The 17,790-nt window shown below is 39.4% G+C and overlaps 1 long non-coding RNA gene across 5 annotated transcripts in view; it reads right to left on the bottom strand.

The window, feature by feature from the left end:
- Positions 1-999: 999 nt before the first annotated feature.
- LOC126204444 (uncharacterized) overlaps positions 1,000-17,790 on the bottom strand; it is a 29,657-nt gene continuing 12,866 nt past the window's right edge. The window contains exons 4-5 of one of the 5 annotated variants that reach the window (XR_007540510.1): positions 14,238-14,469; positions 1,000-2,760 (exon numbers count right to left, since the gene is read on the bottom strand). This is a non-coding gene — a long non-coding RNA (uncharacterized LOC126204444). Of the gene's footprint in view, positions 2,761-14,097; positions 14,470-17,790 lie in introns of those variants that run through there. The other 4 variants (XR_007540506.1, XR_007540509.1, XR_007540507.1 and 1 more) reach the window with 4 other exon arrangements.

The following is a 17,790-nucleotide window of genomic DNA, read 5'->3' as shown; positions in this document are numbered from 1 at the left end:
ATTAAACAACAGCACACAGTCACAAATGCATGTACTAGTGCATCTGTTCACAGAAATAACGAAATGGAATTCTTTCTTTTAGCCCTTCATCCACTTATTCCTCAACCACAGAGTCAGCAACACACCAACCTAGCATAACACACCTGCTTCACACTACATCAATTACCATACTATAAAAATTATTTACCATTTCTACCAGTACTTACACAATACAGATGTAACAGTTACTACCAAATTCTATCAATGACAACCTAATGACATTTTTCCATAAATCATTAATGCCTTTGTTGATGCTTTGCCTGAACAGCTACAACTAGCACCTGTTGATAGATTCACATTTGCTTTAGTCACCTCTAACACTTGGGAAAAGTCTTCAGAAATTACATCACTTCATGTCCATAGGTGGGTACAAACTTGTGAAACAGTTACCAAATGGTGCCACATACAACATTCGTTTAAGATCACATTAAAAACCACTAGCTTTGATCAAAGCACACAATGCACAAAAATGATTTTATGAAGTATGGCACACTTGCCCTTCATACAGGTAAATCCACATCAATGATATCTGTAAAGGAAATACTATACACAGTAAAACACTTCTGAGCATTCCCTCACATGTGCTGCTATGTTATTAGTACCTGAAATATACCAAAATGACTACACACTAGGGAGTTACACAGAAAGGTCACTCAAAACAGTCCCAAGATGAACCAATGACCAAGACTCTCATGCTATAGCTATAAACTGATTAATCATATTATTCCATTTCACAAACCACTTCCTCGACACTGAAATCACTTTCATGCAATGAGATGATATATTTTGGTTAGTAGCATTCAACAAGGTTAGGTCATGTTTACACCTTAGTGATACATATGTCCAGCAGATTATTCATATATTTGTGCAATGTTGCCCGTTAGCATGGATGTCAACAAATTATTGAGCAAATCACGCATACAATATACAATACTCATGCAATGAGCACTTACTGGCGGTACTTCATATTTTCTCTGTGTCACGCAAAAAGGTGCAGGCACAGCTCCCAACAGAATTGCGCACTGGACTGTTCCTGTGTTGATTACATTCTCATAAGCACAAAAATGCTGAACTCTGGTTGCACAACATAATTAAAGTAAGACAAGCTGAAACAGCTTAACTGCATAGATCATCATCAGAGGAAGAAATACCAAACTGCTTGGGTTAATATGTATTCATCAACACACTCAGCCAAATATAATAAAGTTCTTTTTAAATAATATTATTTTCTGCCCCAGTACATATCAATTCCATGTGCTTACTAACATTACTGCAGACACTGCTACCTCCCCATTCCATGATCTGTATTCAATGGATCACAAGAAATATTCTGTGTTAACCATCCTACATCTCATCTCTTCTCCCTCCAACACTCCAGTCCATCACTCTGCAGCCTACAACTACCTGTATTTCACAGCTTGACACTATGAATGTAAGTAATATACGTTACATATCCACTAATACTAGACATATCAAGTTATGTATCTACATGTTACACTCACTGTAATTAAAAGATAAATCAATACAAATGTTTAGAACTGAACGTTATATACATTTCAACAACAGGCAAATATATTAATTCTTCGTGACACCTGTTGCAACCAATACATTACATAAAACATCACGGCTGCAACGGCAATAGTCCCCTTTCCTCTGCACAAAAATTTGTCCTGCAACAAACTATGACACTTCCAGCCATAAAAAGATGGATACAGTCTTATGAAAAAGCATCACAATACCTTAGTAGAGAAAGAACCATTTTCCTATAATCAAAAGCAATCACAGTCAATTTCCTCATGCCACTTCACTTTAAAAAAATCACAACACAGCTTCACCTGATAGAATGTCATAACATGATTTTATATTTTCTGCTTCATCTGCAACATCTCGTATCATTATAATGCAGAAATTACATGCAATGAAACAAATGATACACATGACCTGTGTAAACATTCTCCCAAGTCATGGATGACATGCCTGCAAATTAATCACACTCTTTGACAGCTTCTCATCCTCATTCAATATCATCTTGCTCAATCCCCTTCCAGTCATTTCAAAGATATACGTACTATCATTTTGCCACAACTGTTCCAACTATTCTTTTATAATCTTAAGTGTTCTATAAGTTCTCAAATATTTGCAGTTTTTCCTGTTCCTTCCAATACATACTTCGTAACATAAATTTCCGCTATAGCCACAATCATTTCCTCTGAAAATAAATGAATAGTAAGTGATCTATTCAAAAGGGTCATACACAAAACCATAAGGGAACACTGTCATTACAGCAGTAACACAAGAAAAATCAACCAATCCACAATGCTAGGTATCATACCTCTCATAGCGGTGGTGGACATTAGCAAAGAATGTCTGACAACCTCATACAGCAAACCACATAACCAAACATGCATGCTCAAATCAAATTTATGTAGCCACACAGAAGGCACAGTTTAACATCTCATTGCTACAGCAGTAAGATGGCACTCACCTGCAGCCCTACTACAACATTTCCTACCTCAGTTACACAGTATGTCACTCATCAGTAGGCATACATCCTTAAAGGCAGCCTACCACTTCTACAACTGCTTTTCTCAAACCATCAACATCCTCCAGACAGTGGGCTGTCTCTTCCAACACCTCTTGTACCCTCAATAATCACTCAGTACGTAAACTGACTGCCTCCTACTGATGAATGTGTATATGGCTGAATGAACATGCCCTTTCCTACTGGAAGAAAGAGAGAAGTGGTCATATAAAAGCTGACACACTAGAAAGCAATTCATGAAATAACTGGAAGTACCTGTGCATCTGGTCATACAAGCAGCAAAAATGGAATTATATCTTTTAGCTTATCATAAAGTTATTCCACCACCCTAATTTCACCAACACACCAACCTAGCATCATACACCTACTTCACAGTATGATAATTACTTACCGTTTCTACCAGCACTTATACATTGAAGATATTGCATGTACTACTTTACTCTACTACTTTAATCCATTCACAAAAGCTTGATTACATTTTTCCCTTATCACAAATGCTTCAGATAATGCATTATCCTAGCTGCTGCTGCTACTACCAGTAACTGCTGATGTGAATATATTTGCTTAGTTCACTTCTAACTTTTGGAAAACAAGTGTTCATTAAGTACAGCATCACTTTATGTCCACTAATTGAATGCGCACTTGTGAAACTAATGCAAAATGGTGCCACATACAATAATCCCCTCAGATTATGTGAGGTCTGTTCAGAAAATTTCAGAACTTTGTCCACAAAGTTTTATTAGACTTACCTTTTAGTTATTGTGCATGGTCACCTTCTATATACTCTACTCCACAATTGACACAACTTCCCAACACTGTTTCCACTTCCAGAAGCAGTCTTAGTACATCTCTTGCTGGATCGTGCGAAGTCCAGTCTGCAAATTTTCATTTATCTCATCTATTGTTGCAAATTTTTGTCCATTCAGTGAGTTTTCATATTTTGGAAATAAAAAATGTCTGTAGGGCAAGGTCTGAAGAACACAGACAATGCAGCACCACAGTGATTTCTTTTCTTGTGCAACAGTCACACACCAACACGGATGATCGTGCAAATGCATTATCATGATGCAAGAGCTATGAATTGTCTCACCACATTCCAGATAGTTTCCTTCTCATTTTCTAACAGGTGTCACAACACATCACGATACAATCATTGATTTAAACTTGTCCCTGTGGCATAATTTCATGATGAACTAATCTGTCAAAGTCAAAGAAAATTATCTGCAAGACTGACATGACCTGACAAGCTTTCTTTGGTCTTGGAGAACCTATCCCAACCTGTTGTGAAGATTGAAGCTTGGTTTCAAGATCATAACCACAGGCCCAAGCCTCATCACCAGTTGTGAGTCTCTAAAGGGACATATTGTTCTCATCTGTGCGATACAAAAGCTCTTCACAGATCTTTCGGGTCTTGACACACGAGTCGTAGGCCGAACTTGGTGTCAGCATGATGCATTCCAAAATGCTGTATCAGAATTTCATGAAATGATCCAACTGATATGTTCCATTCATCTGTAATCTCTTGGACAGTCAATCTTGGCACACACAATGTCGTCAACATTCCTTACACGAGTGTAGTCGGTAGAAGTCTAAGAACGTCCTGAACGAGGGTCATCCTTAACTTCTGTCCAGCCACTTTCATACCATGTGAACCATTCATTACACCGAATATGGCTTAAGCACTAATCACCGTATGCTCCCTGCGTTACTTGGTGTGTCTTTGTAAATGTTTTCTCGAGTTTTACCCAAAATTTAATGCAGACTTGTTGCTGCTCAAACTCTGCCATCTCAAAATTCACGAACTGTGCAACAACGTTCTGCTCAAGACAGTACTGAACAACAGCTAACAGGCATACAACAATGAAATTTCCAGCTGTTACACATTAAACACAAGCATGTGCATTGATGCCAACCACATTTCACTCCAACATGCCACTGGCGTGAAATTACGAATGTTCTGAAATTTTTGGAACAGACCTCATATTAAGAACCACTTTAAGAAGGAAATCTGCAAAATCAACTTTAGTATGCCACACTTGCCCTCCATCTATGTAAATCCATATTACTTACATCTGGTACGCAAATACTTATTAAAAAATTTTTTGAACATTCCCTCAGCTGCTGTTTCATTATCAGTACCTGCCACATACAGAAATGACTACACGCTTGCAAGTTATGCACATACAGAAGGGCCACTCAAAACACAATCCCAAGATAAACCAATCACAGAGACCCTCACGCTGCAGTTACAAACTGATTATATCATACCATTCTGTTTCGCATCACCACTGGAAACAGTTTCATTCAATGAAATGCCTTGCTTTCCTTTACTTTGCTTTAGACACAGCAAAGTACAATAAATGTCTGCTTTTTAAAGAAAATTACTCTATATGCTTAACAGCATTCTGCAAACACTGCAGCCTCCGCTTTCTGTGATTTGCATTCACTGGACCACAAGCAATGTTTAGTGTTAACCTACTTGCATCTGTTCTCCTACACTCATGACAATCAATCACATGCTGCAATAAATGCATTGCATAAAACATCATGGCTGCAACTCAGAGTCCTCTTTCCCCTGCACACACAACTGTCCTGAAACATGCAATGGTAACCTTGTTTCAATGGCATCAAGTTCGATACTGCCTAAAGAAAAGCCTTCACAATATTTTAGTAGAGTGTCATTTTACTATAATCAACAATCAATTTCTTCATGCCGTTTCACTGAAACAAATAAAAAAAATTGCACTGACAGTGTGTCGTAACATGACAACTTTTCTGCTTCATATGCAATATCTCATTAGTATGAAGCAGAAATTTTGTGTCGTGCAATAAATTATACATACAAGCTGGGAAAACATTCTCCTAGCCATGGAAGAGACAGCAGCAAACTAATGGTACACTTCGATACCTTCTCATCCTCATTCACTGCATCCTGTTCAATAGATTTATAGTCATTTAAAACACACAGTATCAATTCTTAGCTGCCATTCCAACTATTCTCCTGTAACCAAGAAAAATTAACCCTTCCCTAATGCAAACTTGTTATACCTCTCACTCTGTCAGTGACGTACATTAGTGTAGGATGCTACCTGTAGGATCCTGTCAAACTCATTCAGCAAATCCTGTGTTCAAGTTTGTTACAAGGCAATAACCTTGGACTCATTTAATAGCCTTTACTTTATGTGTACACCTCCAAAATGTGGGCCACTCAAATGGTACGACTTGCTTGCTTTTCCATCATAGTTTATTCATGTCCTATGTCTATGGAATGCGAATAATATACTGTTCAGGATACCTCTGTCTCCCTACAATACCCATCAGACATTGCTTTGTTAGTATCTGAGAAGTATCAGTATCCCCCAAAACATTTCCTGGGCTTACAGTTAACTTTTCACAAACATATCGTTTACCCAGTACTAACTAAACGGCTTCATTTGCAGTCGGCAATAGCTACTCCTTGTCTTCGCAGAAGTATAGACATGATGTGCCAGCTTCTTAGTAACTTGCTGCAACTCTCAAGTGGTATTCCCAGCCACTTGTAATAATAACTGTTCTATTGGAAAGAATTGGTTTGTCACATTCAAGAATATGAGCAAAACCACTGCACCTTTCCTAAGGTTAATTGTTTAAGTCTTAACACAACCTGTGCAACTTATACACAAGACATATCATAATACTATGATCACTAGCTTAAAGACAGACGTGCAGGAAGAGGCAGTGAGGTTCTAGAAGGTGCCAACATGGATGTGAATCCATGCCCAACTCCAGTGCCATGGTCAGCTGCACTAGGTTTCTTGGTTGAGGATCATGGTGGGAAATGCTGAATTAAGACTGTACCATGGATTCTCAACTGGGTTTAAACCTGGGAAGTTTGGTTGCCACAGAGTACAGTAAACACATCCTTGTGCTTTTCAAAGCATGCACATTTTCTGCAAGCTGTGTGACTCTTTGCACTGTCCTTCTGATAGATGCTGAGTAAAAGCAAATTCAATGTAGGTAGGTTTGTTTTGTTTTAAGGCACAAAAACAACTGAGGTCATATGAGCCCATGTCATAATCTTAGAACACTAATTAGGAGGAGTTAAAAGGAGCTACATGTTACACCTAATTGATGGAAGGAAAGACAGCTAAAAACAAGACATGGTCCCCAAGAGTAGATGCTTACTCTATTTGATTCACTGTGCCTTCCAGAAAGGCGAACACCCAGATAATTCCAAGAAAACATTCCCCAGTCTGTAACGTTTCCTCCTCCAGTCTGGCAGTTTGCTTTCAGATGTTTCACACCATACACACCAACAGTTATCTGTCTGATTGAACATAAAATGTTAATATGAAAAGGCCACCTGTCACCACTCAGTGGCTGTGTAGTTATGTTGGCATGCGAATTCCACCGTTCATCACCGATGAATTGCTGTCAGCATGGACACACAAACCAGGCGCCTGCTGCGGAGACCCATAAGCAGCAACAATCACTGAACAATCATTGAGGAAATACCGTTGACAGCCCCTGGTTCATCTAGTTCAGCCAGTTGCTCAACAGGTGCATGTCTATTCACTCATATACACCTCAACCATCATCATTCTCCCCTGTCATCTATGACTCTTTGTGTACCACATTGCCTCTGCACCATTTTCTGATAGCACAATTTTGCCATGCAAGATATACTTCATCCATGGCAATACATGATCAGTTTATGAACATAAGCATTTCAGAAATGCTTCCAACTTTCACCCAAAAGTCAATGATTATTGGATATCAGATAAACATGTTTTATATACTCCCCACTGCAATTGCTGCCAGCTGAGAGTTACTCGCCATCAAAAATAGGCAGTGGTCACATTAATGTGCATTGTGTTTCTTAAATATGTATACAATTAACATGCACAGTGTGTCCCATTCACCAGTTTTAGGTAGTTCAAATAAAACAACTAAGTACAAGGATCATTTATGGGGAGGTGTTAAGCAGGGGCAATACATAATTATCTTCAATTGTGTGATTATTATGAGATACATACTATACCTACAGATTCTTTGGACTACCACCAACAAACGTATATTCTCGATAAGAATAAAACATGTTACCCCACATGTATATAATCTGTTCACGAACTGGTTACAGTTTGTATCAATAGTTTGTGAATGAATGTGAAAGAAAATTACAGTCATGTCCAGGCAGCCTCTCAATGCTTTTCTCGTGATCAGTGACTCTCACGAAGAGTTACATAATGCATGGTGCAGTTGACTGCCACAGGCATAGTGGCAGATGTTTTACCGTCGGGTCAATTCAGGCCAAGGTATCAGCAATGAGGCTGTGCTGTGGCCACTGGAAGGTGCATGGCATCACTGATAAGGCATTACTCTGACCACTGCCAACCTCAGTGCAGTCAATAAAATAATAGGATGTTAGTCCAAATTTGGAACACAAAACAGGAACAATTATGCATGTCATAAGTCCTTACTAGGTTTTCAGAGATGTGATGCACCACATACTTATGCACAGGTCACACATCTCCCATAAATTATGTGCTCGCAGCTAGTAGGAGAGGAACTGGTACCCAATAACATCTCACATGTGTTCCTTCTGGCTCATATTAGCAAATCTGCTAGTTTGTTCACTATTGTGCGCCTCAAACCAGTGATGCCCAATTATGGTCTTATGGCAAGGACCGTTATCTTGTTGGAAGATGTCACTGCCATCAAGCAAGACATCAAGAATGCAGATGATCAGTAGCAATGTTCCTACAGTACACAGCTGTCACGTTACCTTTGATCACTACTATAAGCCCCCTGGAAGTCCAACACCCCCAAATGTCTGCAATTGCGAGATGGTGCATGTTTATGGCAGCCACTCACCTGGATGATGACATATCCAGACACTACTATTAATATTGTGTCACAAGAAACATGATTCCTCTATCTAAGCAACATGTTTCAACTGATCCACAGTGGAATCTCGATCCATGCCCACTGTAAACTGAATGTCACTTGGTCAACAAGGGAACACATAGGGACCACATACTGCATGTACTGTGATGAGGCATGAACATCCTAGACCTTGTCTCGTCATTTCACCACTGAACCACTTTCATAGATGCTCATGACAGCTGTACATAGGTACTATGAACAGTACAAGAAGTCACCAAGCTGCTGTGTTTGTTTCAGAAATACTCATTCCCAAGTGGTAGGCCATAATCTACCCTTTAGTCAAAGTTGCTTGTATCAGTGGGTTTGCTTTAAGAAAAAAGAAACAATTAGAACCATCAGCTTCATTAACAATGTCAATTTTTGTTACTAGTCTTCAGCACAGTTGGAACTTCATTTCATTCACGTCTTCGTTAATAATTTTTACAATAAAAACATACTGACAACTATATTCTGGATCCATACATAGACCCTTTTATCAGTAACAGTGAACTCCCAAATTCTTCAAAGAATCTGACTCCCATGAGAAACTGCTTTAAGCCTCTGATTACAAATCAATTTGTTAAGTATCTGACACTGACTGCCAAAAGCCCACTAGTGGAGCAGCACAGGTACACACCTGACAGTGTACCCACCAGTGGCCTCACACTCCACTCTTTAGTACAGTTTACCATTTGATGCAGTGTGAAGTCTCTGAAGTACAAAACATATAACAAGACATTTTAACCTGATGTCATCTCAATCAACAAATACAAATTAACACACAGTGCCGCACCATACAATATACAGTCCTAAAAATGGAGCATGTGACCACCAGTAGGCACACAGTGTCAGGCTCCTCTGTGCCTGCTGGCAGCAGTCAACATGTTAGTTGGAAGTCATGAAGCACTTTCTATGTGGATGAACATAGCCTAGGTATTTGTATGCTATCAGTCATGCTGCTTCACAACGAAAACAGTTTCTAACTGTAATACTTATTGTGTTAAACTTTTTAACATTAGATGATACCTCTTAATGAACAGATTATGAAATTTTAAATCTGATCAATAATTACATGGAATACTAAAAATTTTTTGTAGCCCTTGGAAGCAATTATATGCTCTGCAACTGGTATGCGGTTCCAGTTGAGTGAGATTTGTTACGCTAACCAACCATTTAACAAACTTCAAATATTCAGCCACAAAAGTGGCTTACATTAACAACATAGGTAAAAAAAATTGCATTTTAGCAAAGTAAATCCACAGTAGTATGCTAATCACCTAAATTATGTTGAACCAGGCATAGTTAATTTTGAAGGTTACTATTCATAATTAATGTTTACAGAAAATGCTAGAAGCACTAAAAATTTAACACAATTTGTAACACCTTTAATGATTGAAGACATGCCTGAGGGCATAGTTACCAATTTTAATACCTCTCAGACTGCCTCACATGTCATTTTTGTATTGGTCATCACTTTATACTTGCCACAGATCATCTTCTGGTCCGAAACTAATTACCACGACACTCAGTTCGCCATCACAGCATGGTTCCTGTCAAAACTAATGTTATATGAAGCCTTGCCCTGATGATAAACTTATTTGAAGTAATTACGCTGGATCTGGATGTTACCTGCAGTGAGGGTCTCAAGTAGAAATCCAAATTAATATGAACAGTGACGTACACAGTGTGCATGTGCTTCTTTGCCTTTAATTAAAGCACAGACAACAAATCCACTGTATTTGCTTCTTGGCCAATCTGTAAGCACGTTAGCTAAATCTGGGCAAAGGACTGCTTCAGAGCAAAATTTCACATCAAGATCAAAGGAAAATCTTTAAAACACAAATTTCTCCCACATTGTGCCTTTGGTCAAACTGTCCAGTGTTGGCAAATTTAAAGCTTTGAAAACAAAGTAGGTACTGAATCTGTGAAATAATGTAGGAATTCCATTGCCCAATAAACAACCTGCTTCATTAAAAATAACAATGGATCAGCTGAGACACCATTAACAAATATCTACAATCTGGTTTGATTAATTACGGCCACTTACCAGCCTTAACAAAATTTGTAGAACCTACAGGGTCACGAGAATGTTTGGTAAGAGTCTCTGGCTTGCCCAGTGCTGTAATGTTAGTGAACACTCTTGTCTCCATGTGGTGCAAATATTCAGTTTTATTGTTACTTGGCAAAGCTCTGAGAAAATAATAATATAACAGCAACCATAATATGCATTGTATTGTTTATAGGACAAATGCTGGTCTACAAACAATTGGTGAATATATCTGGCACTTATGGTACTGTTCCTGCACCTGGTACGAGTAAGAAGATAACAAATCTCAAGAAGATAGCGTCTTTACCTATATTGTCAGGTCCTATATACTTTTTAGGACTTAAATTGAATTTTTCCATTTCAAAAGCATCTGAATCAAGTACTATAGGTAATGGTTGGATTACCTTTGCTGCTGTTGTGTGTCATGATGCTTCGAGGACTGGCTTGGAAGGTTTTACGTCACGTGAAGTTTTGGCATTTCGTACTGTACATTTGGCTGAAATTCTTGTATTGAGTGAAGGTTCTTATCTAGTACCTTATGGTCCATTGTCTCTTAATTGTAGGACTAGGCGTAAGGTTAATTGTGATGAAAAGATATATATTTGGTCTAAGATAAGTGGTACATCTAATATGGAAGATTGTTTATGACACTGGTCAATGTGGATGAAATCCTACAGAGCACAGAGTACAGAGTACTTCCCTTTACTGCAAACAAGTGGCAGAAACATGTTTCCACCGAAGCCACTCCCTCCACAAATGGACCAGATAGTTAACACATGAAAAATGCCTACGTTTCCACCCAAATAGATGTATAATGTGTCGTTACAGCTGCAGTCTTCCCACTGTCATCTACACATAAAAATATATAAAACATTAAATGCTGAATTCTTTGACTAGCATTGTTAATTGGTACCTAGTAATTTAAAAATGAAATTAATAGTTGGGGTGCCTGGAACAAACTAGTACTTCCAAGTTTTCTGTGAAAGTTACGCACATCATCTGGAACACATCACTATTCTTACTTGCATTCTGAAATTCACTGTATATATTAACATTTATATTAAGCCTCTAGGTTGGATATTTTGTCTTGACTTACTCAAACATACAAATTTAGGCAGACCTAAGATACAGCATTTTTTGAGGAAATAAAATGGATACTTACCAGGAGAAAAAAAAAATTGCATGTCCAAACTGGAAGTACAGTAGTGAGAATGGTTTCCCTATTCTTTATTTTCAAGTCTTCGCCGTTTTAAGAAATTGTATAAATCTTGTGCAAGTTTTAAAGCACTAATTTCATCAAGTTTTCAATGTAGTACTTTTGTATGCAATAAAACTGCAAAGCTATATTCTTTCAAACAGTTGTATGGATAAGCAACAAATGGTTACTTCCAGGAAGTAACCTACACTCTTGAAATGTCAACTTCTGAAAGGAAGTGGGCAGTTAACTCTCTTAACTACATTTTAGTATCCTCCATAAAAAGACTGGCAACTATTGGGGACAATGGGCTCCCCATAGCCACTCCGTCAGTCTGTTCAAAATATTCGTCATTGAATAAACAGTACGTCGACGTCAGCACATGGCGACAAAGCTTGATTGTTTCCTCATCCAGTTTCGTACCAATTAACTGCAAGGATTCTTCCACAGGAACCCAGGTAAAAAGAGACAACTTCAAAACTCACAAACAAATCACCGGGACTAGGAGACAAAGACTTCAATATCTGAATAAACACCATAGAATTGGTAATATGATGTTCACAATTACCAATGTGAGGGCCAAGAACAGATGCTAAATACTTTGCTAGATTGTAGGTAGGAGAGGATTTTGAGGACATGGCACTGAAGACGGCATCTTTAAAACCAACCTGTTTGTGGAGGTACGTCTACAATACATTTATGTTGTGGCCTCGTGGGAGATAAGCTCTTGACCGCCTCAGATCATTTTAATTCCCTGCATCCTAGCATCAAGTTTACCATGGAGGTGGAAAGTGATGGAAAGGTTTCTGGATGTTCTGGTGTACAGAAAGTATGACGAGACACTGGGACACAGTGTATATCGAAAGCCTATGTACATGGACCGTTACCTGCACACTTCTAGCTGTCATCCATCGTTACAATGTTGGCGAGAAGAGCTTATGCCATTTCAGACGAAGAAAGCTTGACACAAGAAGTGGACCATCTCAAGGTTGTGTTCAAGCAGAATGGCTAAACAGATAAACAGATCCATCATGCTTTCCAGTTTGGACCTTCACCTGAACCACCAGAATATACCTGCAAATCGGTGGCTTTTCTACCCTTTGCTGGGAGCATTTGCTCAAAAATAGGAAGAATTCTAAAAAGATATCATATCAAAAGTATTTTTTCCATCTGCCAGCCAAGATTAGAGCACTTCTTGGCTCAGTTAAGGATGACTTGGGTTTGAGGAAGCCCGTGGTGTGCAAGATCCCTTGCCACTGTGGGAAAGCTTATATTGGTCAGACAATCTGGACCATTCAGGACCGATGTGTTGAGCACCAGTGCCACACACGGTTGGTTCGGCCTGAGAAATCTGCAGTGGCGGAGACTGTCTCACCAAGGAACATAGAATGCTGTATGACGAGACACAAATGGTTGCCCTGCATCTCGCTATTGAGACTGTTTTAAAAGACTCCATAGAGATTCAATTATCTGATAATCTTATTAATAGAGACAAGGGTTACCTTTTTAAGTAAGACTTGGAAACCGGTGTTATCAGACATTTAAAAACAATGGTCTGTTTCAATCATCTGAATAATTTTTAATTAATTTTTGATAGTGATATCACAATTTCGCCTGTTTCCACCACAGGGGCACTGCATGTTTACTTGCGATAGTGGGCAGTTATGGCATCTTTTCGCGCACACGTGGCCTATATAGGGGCCACTGCTCGTGCTGAGAAGTCAGTTCTGGCGAGATCGTGTACCAGCACTCTCACCTGAAGATGGCAGTCAGCTGGACCGTTGAAATATTGTGTCAAGATGACATTCTGATCCAGCTGCAAACCCGAGAAGAATATGATTGCTAAGCAACTTTCACTTCAGGTGAAGATTTCTACACAGTAACAAACAGTTGTTGCCTGAAGTACCCACCCTCTGTAATAAGACTTAAAAACATGTCAAAAATACCAGGCATTTTACTTTTATACCAGCAACTGCTAAGATCTGAAAAGTAAAACCAACACTTACCATTTAAACCAAAAACTTAGACTGTAACTACGCCTCACTCCACTCTGAATGTTAAAGACTGCATTATAACTAAAATTAGTCTTGTTAAGATATGTGAAGTACCCGAATTCAATGTGCACATTAGTTCCTCGATCATAATGAGCTACACTGTCTACATCCTGTAAAGAAATTACAGCTGTAATCACTTGCATTTTATATTGCATGCTAATATAAAATATATTTCATAGTTAAATTTGACCAATGACTTAAGATGGACTGGGATTTCACCACATTCTCAGACTGGTACTTTTGTTGGTTATCTGTAACTGTGTGGTGGTATCATTGCAGAAAGTTTTCAGAGGTTAAGGGTACTTTAAAAATCTAATTTATTTCTTTATTTGAACAAAAAAATACAGCCTGTCACATTTTCTTCATTTATAGTATTGAACAAAATTTAACATTAGCAAAAGAACACAAACTTGCTGCAAAAGCTGGAACTACTGTATTGAATACTGCTTTGCTCACCTGTTAGAAAATAAAATAGGAAATATCCATAACAGAAAAATTTTCAAACTTCTGCAAAATTTGATTTATATTACTTAACACATCCAAATTTACATAGTAGTCCATGCTGAATAGCTTTCCCCATCAGATATTGCAGTTTTCTTTCATGACATCACAAATTATTATTTATTGATATATTCATAATGGTTTATAGGTGTCTGGAATCATCCTGCAAACATTTCTTCTTTGGACTCTGCACAGAAAAAACATTTTCCACTCATTAAATCATATAAAGGTAAGTCTTGGAATGTCAGTAAAATACAGAATGACTGACAAGTCTGTTAACATTTGGAAACACTGTACTTCACAGAAGTGGGTAGTTAATGCTTTAAAATAAAAGGGGTACTATTGATACCAAAAACTTGCATAAAATGACCAACCGAAGGCACTTTTGTAATACAAAAGCGATAATTAGAATACCTATTTTATAGTGAAGATAATGTTTTTTATAACACACAACTTTTTTACCATCATCCATCAACAACTGTAGTCAAGGCACAATACTGGGAACAGCACTGTACAGCATATCAGTTGGTACGGTAACCTTGCTGGAGTCTGTGGGCGATGACTGGTGGTTGCTTCAAAGTGCACCATATGCGGCGGATGCAACATGAAAACCGTCCCACCCCAACGTGCATGATTTTGGGTGGAAAATGCACGATTCCATCGACTAAACAGACAATGTGTTCACCACTCAAAGCTACTAACATAAGTTTTGTTTTCTTTTAGGGTGAACAAACAACAGGGGTCATAAGCACCCATGTCACAACCTTAGAAAACCAATATGAACAGATGTACAGATGAATATACAAAATAACCACAGTCTAGTTTCAAACAGCCAAGTATCACACAAACATAGCAGGGTGGCCCAACCTGCTGCCCAGGAAGTACTGCTTACGACACTTAGGACACAGACAAACTGGCTGCAGCACACAGTCACGTGGAAGGCCAAGAAACTTCCCTACTAAGCATGAGCCCCAGAAATTTCTTAGTTTCAGCAAATGGATGAACAATAGGTCCTAGATGTACAGATGGCGAAAGAAACCCATCCCCCAACCAGAAATTCATATAAACAGTTTTGTCAGTGAAAAAGCAAAAGCCACTGTCAATGCTCCGAGTCATGACAATCTAAACATCGCTGAAAATGCTGCTCAAGGGAGCAAATCTATGGAGACCTGCAGTACATCACAAAGTCATGGATGAAAAGAGAGTTGGAGGTACCTGGTGGGAGACAGGTTAATGGCTATAGCACGAAAGAGGATGACGTTCACGTCGCAGCCTACGGGTGCCCTGTTCTTCTGGATAAAGGTTTCTGACAAGGCTAAGGCCATACATGCCTTTGAAACCCTGCCTTTTACAAATTCCTGAAGGAAATAGGGCAGGTAGCCTAAAGAGTAAGGAGGATAACAGTCCTCCAGCAGGTGCCATAGGCTTTCTCCAAACCAAAAATCATGGCTATAGTCTGGTATTTCCACAGAAAACTGTGACACAAGTTGACAAAATGACGATGTGGTCAACTGCAGCATGGTATGCTGAAAATCCACATTATTCAGTGGCTAGTAGATTAGAAGATCTGAGCCACCATACCAACTGGCCATGAACCATATGTTCCATCACCTTGCTAACAACTGGTTGGATAAATGGGATGGTAGCTAAGAGGAAGGTGTTTGTCCTTACTGGGATATGGCAGTGACTTCACAACAATGCCTAGGAAACTTAATATCAACCCAAATGCTATTGTATGTATGAAGGAGAAAATGCTTGTCTGTAAGATAAAGGTGCTGCAACATCTGAATGTGAACATCCTGAAGTTCCTGGCCGACCCACTCATCAAGATACAAGGGACATTCTCAGGATGAGGCTGCACGGTTGCAGTTGATACAGCAGGGAGGAGGTAGTGCACAATCACCCTTATGAGCATCCTTACCACAAGAAACACATTTCGCCACATTCTGACAGGGCATGTGAGTATGGTTGCAACGTTGGCACTGGTAGCAACACGTCTGGTTCGGAATGTACTATCTGACTGATGACTTCACAGCCTGCTTTGATCTTTGAGGAAGCACTACTCAATCAAATGTGAGAAAAAGAGTGCATGTAGGCACTAACGTTGATATCAACATTTTTATTTAGCCAATAGACTGCAGTGATGCCCTGATCAGTAAGGTAAGTTTGGATTTCTCCCTTGGTCAGACCAAGCACTCAGATGTAAGTAACACCAGGTGAAGAAGTCAGCATTCAATAGCCCTCAGCATGACCAGGATAGACCTGGAGGACTGAAGCTATAAGCAGTTGTTGGGCTTGAAAATTATAACTGATCTCCGGAAGTTCCATTACGTAATGAGAGCAGAGTTTCACAGGGCCTGCAATTGCATCACCACCTTTCTGAATAATAAATCAATAAATTGTAGTAAAGAACTGACCTTCAGTACACGATACCATGAGGAGCAGAGGTGCAGCTGGAAGATTCTTTGAATCTCTAGCATAATTCTGCTTGTGTTTAGTAGACTTAGATTGGGAAGGTGATTTGCTCAGTGCGGAAAAAAAAAAAAAAACGCAATTGCCAGCATCTCTGATTGCACACTCTTTAGTTTACACCACGTCAGATTTCCCTAACACCTGACTGCGGGACCAATTGTAAATCTGGGAAGGCAACAGCTCAGGCAATCACCCCTCCCTGGGCCTGGCCTGTTCCAGGGGATACGTGCAAACACTACTTGTTAACCCGGGGCTGGGAATTATGAGTTACCCACTCACCTGTTACGCATTAAATGCATGGGCTGGCCTTTAGGAATGCACAGGGAGGAAGAAGAAACAGAGGAACATAACACGCAGAAGCCGAGGAAGGACAGGAGATGGAGAACACAAAGAAAAACAAACTAACTGTTCTGATGTCACAACACATTCCCAAAAATATCCCAGATATGTACCCCAAGGGAGGGGAAAAAAATAGCAGAAGCATAGACATGCAGCACAGAAAGGGAAGAGGTGCTGCAAAGGTTGGGGATGCATGGTATCACCAAGGGTGGTGAGCCCCCTGGGAGAGTGCTAATGGAGTGGCCTGAGGGCCACAACAACAGGGACCAAAGATATGGAGAATCACAAGGCAGAAACTGAGTGGAAAGATATGCGAAAGATCAATCGACAGGTAAGACCAAGGCTGCTTTGCAGACTTATTGGCAGTGAGATGGAAGGCAACTCCCAAAGTTGTCCGTAACAAAAATAGGAAATATCACATGATGCTAATAGTTGAGAAGTCCAGGAAGATCTCTCACAAAAAGAGTTGAGACTGGTAAGAAGGATCAAGCCCATATGAGGGTGGAGCAGTCAGGAGCTAAACGTGAACACAGCACAGCTCCAAATAAAGCTGGCAAAGCTGCAGGAGAGCAGGCAGCAGTAAGTGACATTGAGGCAGAGGCTCAGCTGCAATGGAGCTCAAAAGAAGCTTAAGGAGTTCAAGAACAGTGAAGGAAGGGTGGTTGATGGGAAGCAGCATGAAGCTGTGGCTGGGCAG

Source organism: Schistocerca nitens, chromosome 9, assembly GCF_023898315.1.
Source record: "Schistocerca nitens isolate TAMUIC-IGC-003100 chromosome 9, iqSchNite1.1, whole genome shotgun sequence".
NCBI lineage: Eukaryota > Metazoa > Arthropoda > Insecta > Orthoptera > Acrididae > Schistocerca > Schistocerca nitens.
The sequence above is the reverse complement of the archived record's forward strand: the minus strand, read 5'-3'. Positions and strand labels throughout refer to the sequence as shown.